Below are 12,202 nucleotides of genomic sequence, written 5' to 3'. Positions count from 1 at the left end.
TGAAAAATCTTTTGCAAGATAATCACATGAACCATAAGTTGCGATTTGGTATGGACTTGGGAGAGTCCGAGTTAGGTTAGTTAATTAATTAACCTGATAATCCATTAGCCCGAAAATAAACCCGTTTATTTTTTAGGTCGCGACAAGCTTGAGAGAAGAAACTTTTTTCAAATAGAAAAGAGTTCCAAGCTTTCTTGAATATCATCTAAAGGATATGTAGCTAAATGAAATGTCAAGTAACAACTGACACATATATGTGCTATTTTAACAGTTGGAGACTTGATCAAAAAAAGAATGAAAAAGCTAATTCAAAAACCAGGCTATTCACTTAGTAAGAGTTATGAGATCGAAACTAACTTACTCAGATCGATTTTAATGAGTCATTTATCCATTAATCTGCAGTTGATTCAAGGAACGTGAATGATTTAGAAAATAGTTTTCTAATTATCGCTCATACCAATTATACTCACAAAGAGGGGAAAAAGGGATATGAGTAGACAATTTCACTTTTGTATGAACGTGGACCGACAAATCGACGGTCGACAAAAGATGAAGAGAGCAAAAACGTGCGAAATGAGTCGGATATGTTGAACAAAGCCATTTCAATAGATTAGAGTTAGCAGCTGGATTGCATGTGATTTCATTTATAAATTGAGATGCTATTATAGGAACCGTGTTCACATGAACGTTTGAAGAAGATGCTTATGAAATTGATTCTTGAAAACAATCGTAGGCATGGTGTATTGAAGTAATAAATCAAAAGGTCAAAAATCAGATTGATCACAATACAAATTTTTTTACGAATCATGAAGATCATGAAGATAGCACATCAAGTAGACTATCCGCAAGTTGAACATTTAGAGATCTTTTTCTGATTTGCTATTTATTTATCATGCAAATCAAGTCCTTATCTTTTTCTGATTTGTTATTGTGTAAATCATATCATTATCTTTTATTTCCACCATAGTTGTAGGTGATAATACCACTATTTATACTATACAATGTATCAATGAAAAATATGCTTCAGCGGCTCAATTTCTTGTTTTCTTCATGGTATCAGAGCAACGCAAGGCACGCTAATATTTTCTTCTTCCAAAAAAAAAAAACAATACAATCATGTCGAGATTTCCATTTCCTACAAACATCAATGTGGCAAATTTTGTCACGTTGAAGCTCAATGAAAATGACTTTTTACTTTGGGAGACATAGGTATTGTCCCCGATTGAAAGTCAAGACCTATTTGGTTTCCTTACGGGAGAGATAGAGGCACCACTGCAGACTTGAGCATCAAAAAATGGAACCGAAGTCAATAATCCGGACTATCCATCATGGGTTGTGTAGCGATCGTCTTGTGAAGTCTTGGATCGTGGGCACACTCTCGGAAGATGATCTCGGACATGTCGTTGGTCTCCAAACAGCATCAAAAGTGTGGAGAGCTGTCACCGATCATTTCAACCAAAGCTCGGTGACTCGTGAACTTGACTTTCTTGGACAACTCCAACACATCAAGAAAGAAAATAAGCCTTTATCTGTTTATCTTTGCGAATTTAAACCCATTTGTGATCAATTACATTCCATTGGTAAACCCGTATCGGATGCTAATAAAGTCTTTAGATTACTTGAAAGACTTGATGATAGTTATGAGTCGTTTAAAACGACTATGTTTAGGCCTCCTCTTCTATCTCATGCTAAAGTGGTTGCACAACTTCAAAGTTATGAGTTACGAAACACACACACTCAAATCATGCTCCAGAATAGTTCAATAGTGTTTATCTCACAACAACGCAACGGTGGCTACAGAAATAGCCCCAGAAGAAGGGGTAGAAGACCCACATTTAATTCTAGGGGTTGTGGCTTTTCTCAAACGAACCACAATGATCGGTATTTTTCAGGAAAATTTATGCTCCTCAAGAATACAAAACCGGCGGCACTTCGCCAAAGTCAAACTTTTGAGTGTCAGATCTCATCCGTCAGATTTGTAATAAGAAGGGGCATGATGCATTGAATTGCTGCTATCATTTCAACAATAGTTATTAGAGTGGTGATATACCCCATGGCCTGGCAGCTCTTCATATCTCAAACTCAAAAGACGAAAAATGGTATTCTGACACAAGTGCTAATACTCACATGACAGATAATCCAGGTAATCTTGTGAATGGAGTCCCTTACCATGGCCATGATAATGTCATAGTTAGAAACGATGCATCAATGCCGATTACTCTGTTGGGACCGGTCAATTTGGCAATGAGACTGGTCAATTTTCACTTAATAATGTTCTGGTTGCTCCAAAAATTAAGAAAAATTTATTATCTATCTCTCAATTGATGAGAGATTATCCTTGCTATTTTGAGTTTGATGCCTTTGGTTTTTCTATCAAGGACTCCAGGACACACCGAGTTCCGCTAACAGGAACTAATCATCAACGATTATAGACCAATAAGGATCTGCAATCCATGTCATTCTTTTCTCAGAGAAAGAAGGTTGCCAATGAACTTACTTGGCATTGACGATTGGGCCATCCAAATAATCATATTTTACAGCTTTTGCGATCTAATGATTTGATTTCGGTAAATAAATCAACTGGTACTTTATGTACAAGTTGTCAAATTAGTAAAAGTTCAAGATTGCCATTTTCTTTATTTGATTCTCTACGTGCTCATCCATCGGAGAAAATACATTGTGATATTTAGGGACCAAGCCCAATTTCTTCTATGCAAAATTTTCGATGTTACGTGGTATTTATTGGTAATGTCTCCCGATATTGTTGGTTGTATCCATTGAAGCGAAAGTCGGATTTCCTTTGGATTTTCCTATCTTTTCATAAATTGGTTGAGAATCAGCTTGAAAAGAAAATTAAAGTTTTCCAATCTAATGGAGGAGGCAAATTCTTGAGTAATAATTTTCTTACGCATCTTCGTGAATGCAGAATGCAACACCAATTTTCTTGTCCAGGTACACGTGAGCAAAACGGTAATGCTGAGAGAAAACATCAACACATTGTTGAACTGGGGCTTGCTACATTATTTGAGGCATCTATACTTAACTATTGGGGGAAGCATTTACAATAACAAATTATTTGATAAATCAGCTTCCTTCAACTGCTTTGGGCAAACCAAGTCCATACTCGATCTTATTCAAGAAGGATACTGATTATTCATTACTCCGAATGTTTGGCTCTCGTTGTTACCCATACTTCCACAACTACGCGATGAACAAATTTGACAAGCACTCTTTACCGTGCGTATTTTTGGGATATAGTGAAAAGCATAAAGGATATTGCTGCTTTCATCAATCTACCGGTCGCATTTACATATCTCGACATGTTATTTTTTATGAGCATTACTTTCCTACTATGATTGAGGAGGAGATATTGCAATGGAGTTCAACTCTAAGTCCACCACAAACAAAAGCCTCTGGTGATCTTCAACTTTGCCCCTATCCAACCTAGATGTTGGTCAAAATGGTTGCTTATCAACAAATCTTGACTCTCCCAGTGAACATGCACATCTATTTTCCGAGATAGAACCAAACTCAAATAGTTCATCAAATCATGTGCGACAACGGCGGGGGATCGACTCTATTGCTCGGACTCAACTCAAAGCTTCCATATCTTCAGTGCATTTGATGGTTACACATTCAAAGGTCGAGATCTCGAAGCCAAATCCCAGGTATGCCAATATAGTAGTATCATATATCCCTCCCGAGCCACACACTATCCATTCATCCTTAAAACACCCCGGTTGGATAGTCTCTATGCTTGAGGAGTTGGATGCTATTAGAATTAACAAAACATGGGAACTCGTTCGCCGTCATCTCCCAATGAATGTGGTTGGATGTAAATGGGTGTACAAGAAAAGCTATATGTAGATGGTTCCCTTGATCGATCGAAAGCCCGACTTGTTGCAAAATGCTTTCATCAAGAGAAGGGTGTTGATTTCATGGAAACTTTTAGTCCGGTAGTCAAACAAGCCACTATTCGCATTGTCTTGTAGGTTGCTATTGTTCAGAATTGGGAAATTCGCCAATTAGATGTTAAGAACGTCTTTCTACACGGTGACCTCGATGTTCCTGTCTATATGGAACAACCACTGGGCTTCCGAGATTCAACTCATCCCGACCATGTCTGCTTACTCAAACGTGCATTTTACGGCCTCAAACAAGCTCCTAGGGCATGGTTCAACAAGTTCAGTGATTTTCTTATTGAGTATGGATTTTTCTGCAATAGTGCCAATCCATCACTATTTGTCTATTGTCATGAGGGTCATATTATTATTCTATTACTCTACGTGGATGACATAATTCTCACTGGTAATTCCTTGAAATTACTGAACCGTCTTGTGCGGGAACTTGGTCAAGTATTTTTCATGAAAAACCTTGTGGTCTTCATTATTTTTTGAGCATTGAGATCAATCAATCCACCGATAGACTCTTTCTCTCACAACAAAAATATGCCCTGGATCTTTTGAATCGGGCATCAATGGCGCAATGTAAACCGATTTCTACTCCAATAGCTGTCAAGCGACCACCACTCAAAAATGGTGATAAGCCCTATGATGATTCATCCCATTTTCGAAGCATTGTCGGCACTCTTCAATATCTTACTCTCACCCGACCAAATCTCTCACTTACGGTCAACATGGTATGCCAACATATGCATGCTCCAACTGTTGCTCACTATCAGATGGTAAAACGTATCTTGCGATATGCACACAATACTTTACACCTCGGACTTTGCATTTTATCTCGTAATTCTATCCATTTATTTGGCTTTGCCGATGCAGATTGGGATGGGTGCAAACTCACCCGATGTTTTACCACCGGTTATTGTACTTTTCTTAGCTCGAACTATATTTCATGTTGTAATAAGAGATAAGTTATTGTTGCTCGCTCTACAGCTGAAGCTGAATATCGAGATCTTGCTCCCGCAACTACTAAACTCACTTGGATTTTATACATATTGCGTGACATTGGGATCTACCAACATCAACCTTCATTACTTTTCTCTAACAAAATGTCAGCATTACATCCCACAACTAATCCTCTTTCATGCTCGGACAAAGCATATTGAGATCGATTACCATTTTATTCGGGAAAAGGTTGCTCTTGGTTCTATTGTAACTCGATATGTTTTGTCTTCCTCGCAGGTTGCTAATATTTTCACCAAACCATTGACTCGAGACAGGTTTTTCGATTTACGAACCAAACTCGGTCTCCGGTCCTCCCCATTGCCTGGTTTGAAGGGGAGTATTGAAGTAATAAATCAAAAGGCAAAAACTTAGAATGGTCACAATACAGAATTTTTTACGAATCATGAAGATCATGAAGATAGCACATCAAGCGGACTATCCGCGAGTTGAACATTTGGAGATCTTTTTCTGATTTGCTATTTATTTATCATGTAAATCAAGTCGTTATATTTTTCTGATTTGTTATTGTGTAAATCATATCATTATCTTTTATTTCTACCATAGTTATAGGTAACAATACCCCTATTTATACTATACAATGTATTAATGAAAAATATGCTTCGGCGACTCAATTTCTTGTTTTCTTCATGGTGGCCCGCTATGATTGAGCTAGAGCGATCAATCAGATTCACATAATTACGACTGGGCTAAACATGTCATTCTTATATTAAGTTTCACGTGTTTAATTAGATCTTTTCAAATTTGATCAGACTTTGATCGAGTATGCATGAAAATATTTTTCTTCTTAACCATGAATTGGTCTAGGCAAGAGATTTTAGACCGAAGGCCAAATCTACCCCTCCCATTCATGAAGGTTACTTGATACAAAATCAATCGATGTTTGTAACTACTTAAAAGGAAAACAAACTTTAAAAAAAAAAAAACGGTTTCTGCTAATTTCAAGCTTCAAGTTAAAGCCATTTGGGTGATTTCAAATGCCAAAACTTTAGTATTTTCCCATCGAATCCAAGTTGGTAAAGGTTAATTGTACCTTACGTCAGTTTTTGGTAAAAACTGCGCGTGACTCCTCATTCCTTGCATGCTTTTGTTTTTCATCGATTTAGAGTATCACACATCGAGTTTATATAATCCAAGCCGAGAGCCATTGGATCAAATCCTCCTTTGCCATCTGTATACCCTAATTTTGTCGACAATTTTTGTTGAAATTTAATAGCATCTTCTTCTTTTTTTGTCACACATTGACCTTAGGCCTTTGAAAAGTACGACATTCTCCTACTAAACTATAAAATATCTTGATTATGCGAATCTCATCTTTTCTATTAATGGAATACCAAGGATTCAAAATATGCATGTGGGCTTCTTTGGGCTTCCACCTGCTAATGGACTTTTCAATTCTTGACCCAAATCGAACCATCGCTCGTGGCCCAACCACTGGAAAATGTGATTCTTGAAAAAAGAAATTTGACTTTAGGGCTTTTTTTGTTTTTTTGTTGCTGTAAGGGTAAATGATCATGTCAATTCGGCCTCGATCTTCGAGTTTATGTGATCAGGGAAATGTCATTTACCAGAGAGATCCTCTAGAATTATATAATTTTTTTTTTTTGCGATTATCCTTTGAAAAAAAAAATAAAAGGACCTCTAGACTTACATAAACTAGCACCAACTCGTGCTAAGCGCGCGTTCATGAAACTATAAGAGCTACTATGTGAGTATTAACTTTCATGTATGCATCGATTTAGGAAGTAACAGGCGGTCATTATCAAGATTATAGACGAGAGGAAACTTTTTCAATAAAAAAAAGTGATGATCTCTCTCTTAATATTAGTAATAGATTCCTCGAAAACTTCAAATCCAAGCCCTAAACCTTTTTTTCCCTCTCAATTAGAAAAGGTTCAATGTCGGTTCCTCTATACTTTTATTCGAGTCACTTGTATAGACCTATTGTTAAACTTTGCTCAAGACTTTTGAGTAACCGATTAGTTAACCTTTATACATTATTGATCGTTTCAAATAGGAATAATCTATTCGGATTCTCGAATTGTATGTAATCACACCTTCCAATGTGGTGAGACTCGCTTCGGATGATCGAATGTCCATAATTGACTCGACAAACATGGAGAAGGTTGGGATAAGCATCCACCAACAAATAGGCTAATTTCGCGTGCAACAAGTTGATTTTTCTACAAGGACGAGAACGGAACGTTTTATTGAAGGACCATGTAGTACAAAACAAACGTATGAAAAGAACCCAAGTTTGCTTAAGTGGTAGGCATGTCTATGTTACACTGCCCTTAGAGCCACCAACACCATAGTGGTGATTGGGCTGACCTTAATTCTCATCTAAACTTGCGCACCACGTAATTCCTACATACGATTCTTCTTGCATGGCAGAGCTTGATTAGGGCCAAATGAGCCAATGTGTCCCCTAACTCATGATTGAGTCCACCGGTGAGCTTCAGTTTATATTTAGATTGCAAGGAACCCTAAGTGCACACTGAGACGGGGGATTAATTAGTTACAACTGTCAATAAGACACCAACCACCTTAATTATTTAGTAATAATCTCGCAAAAAATTCTAAAATTTTCTCCACGGAAGACAAATACCTCAAGCTTTTGTCCGTCTCATCAATGCCCTCCATCTCGTGCTGACAACTCAAAAGTACCTTCAGGCTTCCCTCCATATGACTATAAAAAATTCGTCGTGGTAGCGTAGCTGACTGTAAAAGTTTGACGTGACTACGCTCTTGGTTGACAGTTGTAGTATGTGTCCATTGCCACGTTATCAATATATAACGCCATTTCGGATTTTTAACGGCCATTATAAAAGAGAGTCTGACGTCAAGGTATTTTCGCGTCACAGCTACAAGTTCAGGAGTATTGGTCAGGCAGGAAAATGATTGGAGTATTGATGTTGTACTAAAAAAAAAGGTTACAAAAACTTATGGTGGGATTATCCTAATTCTGTCGAATTTCTTTTCTTGAAACCAAACGTTCATAACATTGTGTTTTTTTTTTTTTGTCACATATTAATCTTAGGCCTTTATATTATACGATATTCTTCTACGAAACTACAGACTATTTCCGTTAAACAAATCTCATCTTCTTATCTTTTGTCACGTCTCATATTAATGGAATACCGACGATTCCAAATATGCATGTATACACATGCGATCATCCTAAAAAAGGATTAAAGACCCTCTAGATTTAGAGAAACTAGCACCAAGTCATGCTAGGCTCGTGTGTACACAAAACTATAAGAGTTATTATGTGAGTATCAACTTTTATATACGCAGTGAATTGGAAAGTAGCGGGCGGTCGTATTCGAAATCATAGGCAAGCCGAATGTTTTTTCAATAAAAGTTAAAGTAAGCGATGATCTTAATAGTGTCACTAGGAAACTCTAAAACCAAAACTCAACTATGCCCCTAATCTTAATAGTTACATTTTTGAAAAATATATTTCAAAAAGTTATTTTTTATAAAAATGATAATATTTTTTTGTGTTTGGCTAAAATATGAAAAAGAATCGAAAAATATTTTTTCATCATTTAGTATGAAAAATCGAATTTGCTTTTTTCTCCATGTACACCTTTCAATAATTTCTTTTCTTTTTTAAAAAATTTAAAATTTAAAATTATTTATTTTTTTCCTTTTTGTTCTTTTCTTTTTGGTGGCCAATTACTAGCTGTAGGTGAACTCAGGGCTCATTGGCCCACATCATTGCCTGTTGCCTAGCTGCCAACCATCGTCGAGGTCCGCGTTCAACGAAGGAAGGAGGAAGGAGGAAGGATGAAGAAGGTGAAAAGAAAAAATAAATAAAACAACAACAAAAGAAATAAAAAGAATAAAATAAAAAATAGTATAAAAAAAGAGTAATGTGAACGAATACAAGGACCAAAGATGAGGGAAAATTGTTTCAACTTGTTGAAAAGAGGAAACATATTTCACATTGCCCATTACTTGAAAAAAAAAACTCAACTTTAATATTTATCCCAATTATATCTAAACTTTTTTTATCTCATGAAAAACCTCCAACTCTTACTTTTAACACAATTCCACCACCGTTAGCCTTTCATTCATAATCACTTTCAATTAATCTTACATGGCATTTTTGCATCGTTAATGAATTACACTTCACCAAAGTTGAAATGAATAAATCCAACAACTTCTCTTCTGTTGTTTGCTTCTTTTACACATTGTTGGGAGAAACATCGCCACTCAAGACGATGCGTTTCGGATTTTCCCGGACATTTAACAGCCCAAAGAACGGTTAGATATGGAGATCTGATTACTTGAATGAACATCTCAAATTTCGCCGTCCCTAAAACCCATTTTCAAATTTCGAAGATTAATTGGTAAGTTTCGTGAGAAAATTCAAACTACATAGGATTTACTAATGGTGATTATGGACGAAAGGCTAACATGGTAGAATTATGATAAAAGCAAAAGTTGGGGGTTCTTTATGAGACAATTTTTTTATATATAATTAGGATAAATGCTAATGTTGAGAATTTTTTTTTTTTTTTTGGTGTAGGGCCAGTAGAATTGAGACAAAAAAAAGGTTGGGATTTTTTTATGAGACAAAATAAAGTTTTCAATATAATTGGGAAAGAGGCTAAAGTTTGGGATTTTTTGTGAGATAATTTTTTTTAATATAATTGGGATAGAGGCTAAAGTTGGAGATTTTTTTTTTTTTTTTTGTATTAGGCCTATTTATCACTTTTGAAGGTACCTTTTTTCATGAGTGGAAAGTACTTTCTTTAACTAGTTCATTTTTACTAATCGTGAGTACCTCAAGTGTTTGATGAAATGACTTTGTTGGAAATTTCTATGAAGAGCTTTGCTAATGGAATTGGGAGAAGTTGGGCACTTTGGTTTTGCTTAAGTAATCAGTTTAAATACTTGTCCTCTAGAGCTCAATATGGCATTTTTGAATTAAGAAATGGCCATCATCACGCGGATGTACAATGGTGTATTCATCATCGCTGATGTAGAGGACACCCGTGATGAATAAGCAAAAAGGCGTGACAAATGAGAATGCATGATTCCGTTCCCCATGAGTTGGTGGTGGCGATGCCTCATTTATCGAAATATCTCGTGAATCGAGATAGTCCTAACCAGTGACGAATATGAATTCATTTGTGTGGATCGATGTGATATTATGTTATAGTTTTAATATGTAAGATGTTATCCGTTTGCAATTGAATGATTGATCTTATGCAATATTGTTGACCTTTCAATGATATGTCATGAAAAAAATATTACTCATGCACTCATCATTAGTTGTAATGTCATGAGCTCATATTGTTGTTGTTGCAGGTAGAGCGGTTAGATGATCTTCAACTTTAGAATTAAGGATTTCATTTATGGGTCTCCGCTCATTCATTTATTTTTCAGACATGTAGGATGGATGTCCACAGACCACCATTGTTTGGAGCTGCTATGCATGTTGAGTATATTTATGATGACGTGATTGTTCCCGAGTCAGCTATAATGTATACAAGGTGTACCTCCATAGTATGGGTCGATGTTGGATTGGCCGAATGGATTCCTCATTGATATGTTGCTTGGTATCAAAACATCAAGAGTAGGCTAGTTAGACCAATTAGAGACTTTGATGGTCCTCCTAGTTTTGATGGCAATGATGCGTCGATGGGCGAAGTTATCGACCCTTAGCTGATGGTTCGATGTTTGGTCATATAGGCTTTTGGATGAAGAATTATAGTATTGGACATAGATAACCCCGACCCTTCCTTGGACTATTGTGTTTTATATTTTGCATTATGATGTATTAAAGCTGTAATATTGATGTACTAAAGTTGTAATACTAATGTTTAATATAGAAGAGGATGCATATGTTTATTATTAAATTAGTTGATCGTATGTAATTTGTACTTCCGCATGCTCATAATAATTAATTAGCAGAAAAAAACCACGTGTCGCACGTGACGTTTTGGGGCGTCATAGATGTGACTGTCAATTATCGCTTATAAAGGTTATACAATATTAAATCACGATAAGAGAATGACATTCGATTAGTTTAGAAATATTAAAAATACATAAGATATCTTTAACAAAACCTTATGACATAATTTATTCTGCAGCAGAATTTGATATCGTCATTTCAGATCATGTTTTACTAATTATGAAATCTTCTCACATACTTTTGAAAGAATGATGATAAATACATGGTGGTGTTCAAAATCGATATAATTTTCGTCCTGCATAAATCACATTGCCAGAAGAATCATTTATGATGATTTTATAGCTTAGATTACCGGCTACAATATTTATTGCAACCAAATGGTAATGATTAATTCATTTGGGCCATGTTTGATGAATCACATATAAGTATAGATCGGATAACTTTCATCATATTCAACATTTGGCGAGATAATAAATTCGGATATATCTAGATATAGTTTTCATATAAAAAAGTACAACCTAAGAGGTGGGGCGATGACCAGAAGACAAGGCTCACTACAATTTGAAGTGACATATGTGACAAAACGACCAAACACAACCTTGTGGGATAAATTATTTCTTTCATTTTTATTTCAATTTGAAAAATCATTAACATTTAATTTACTGTATTGTATTATCCGGATTATGGCAAAGTACGAAAATTATCATGGGACCATTTCGTCATATTATAAGCAAATAGTACCGTTCACGGAAGTCGGGTAAGACTCAACTCATCGGATGACAGTCCTGGCCTTCATTATATAATCATGAATCTATTTTGAAACTTAGTTTGATATTATTCTTATCATAGTTAAAAGATATGATTGATGCCCGTGCTATGGACAGACCTCAAACTAGTATAGCCAATAAGCCCTTGTTCGATTCCAGGACGAGGGCTCCTCTCAAATGAATTCCCACTCTGACCGATCTCCTTTACAATAGTTTGGATTGTATTGCAAGAAATTTTGGTCATCAATGAGAAAATGCTTCTCGTCAACGATAGCAAACCACCATTTTGGGGACGAACGGCCGCCGGTGTCAATACTCCCCTGCCAATGCCATCAATTAGCATCAGTTTAAGTAAATCCTTGACCTCCCCTCGTGGAGATGCCATTGCAGATGCCAGTGCGCCACATGCCAAAATATAATGGCATACATATTTTCCTGTTCACCTAAAACGCAGCTTCTGAACAAATACATGAATTGGACTACAGTTGATATGCTCATGGGGTTGCTTTCCTAATAGCTTAATATTTGGGGACATAAATGTACGTCAGATTCTTTTTGACAACGGAGGAAGAAAATGTTCT

Source organism: Rhodamnia argentea, chromosome 5 (genome assembly GCF_020921035.1).
Source record: "Rhodamnia argentea isolate NSW1041297 chromosome 5, ASM2092103v1, whole genome shotgun sequence".
NCBI classification, from domain to species: domain Eukaryota; kingdom Viridiplantae; phylum Streptophyta; class Magnoliopsida; order Myrtales; family Myrtaceae; genus Rhodamnia; species Rhodamnia argentea.
The sequence above is the reverse complement of the archived record's forward strand: the minus strand, read 5'-3'. Positions refer to the sequence as shown.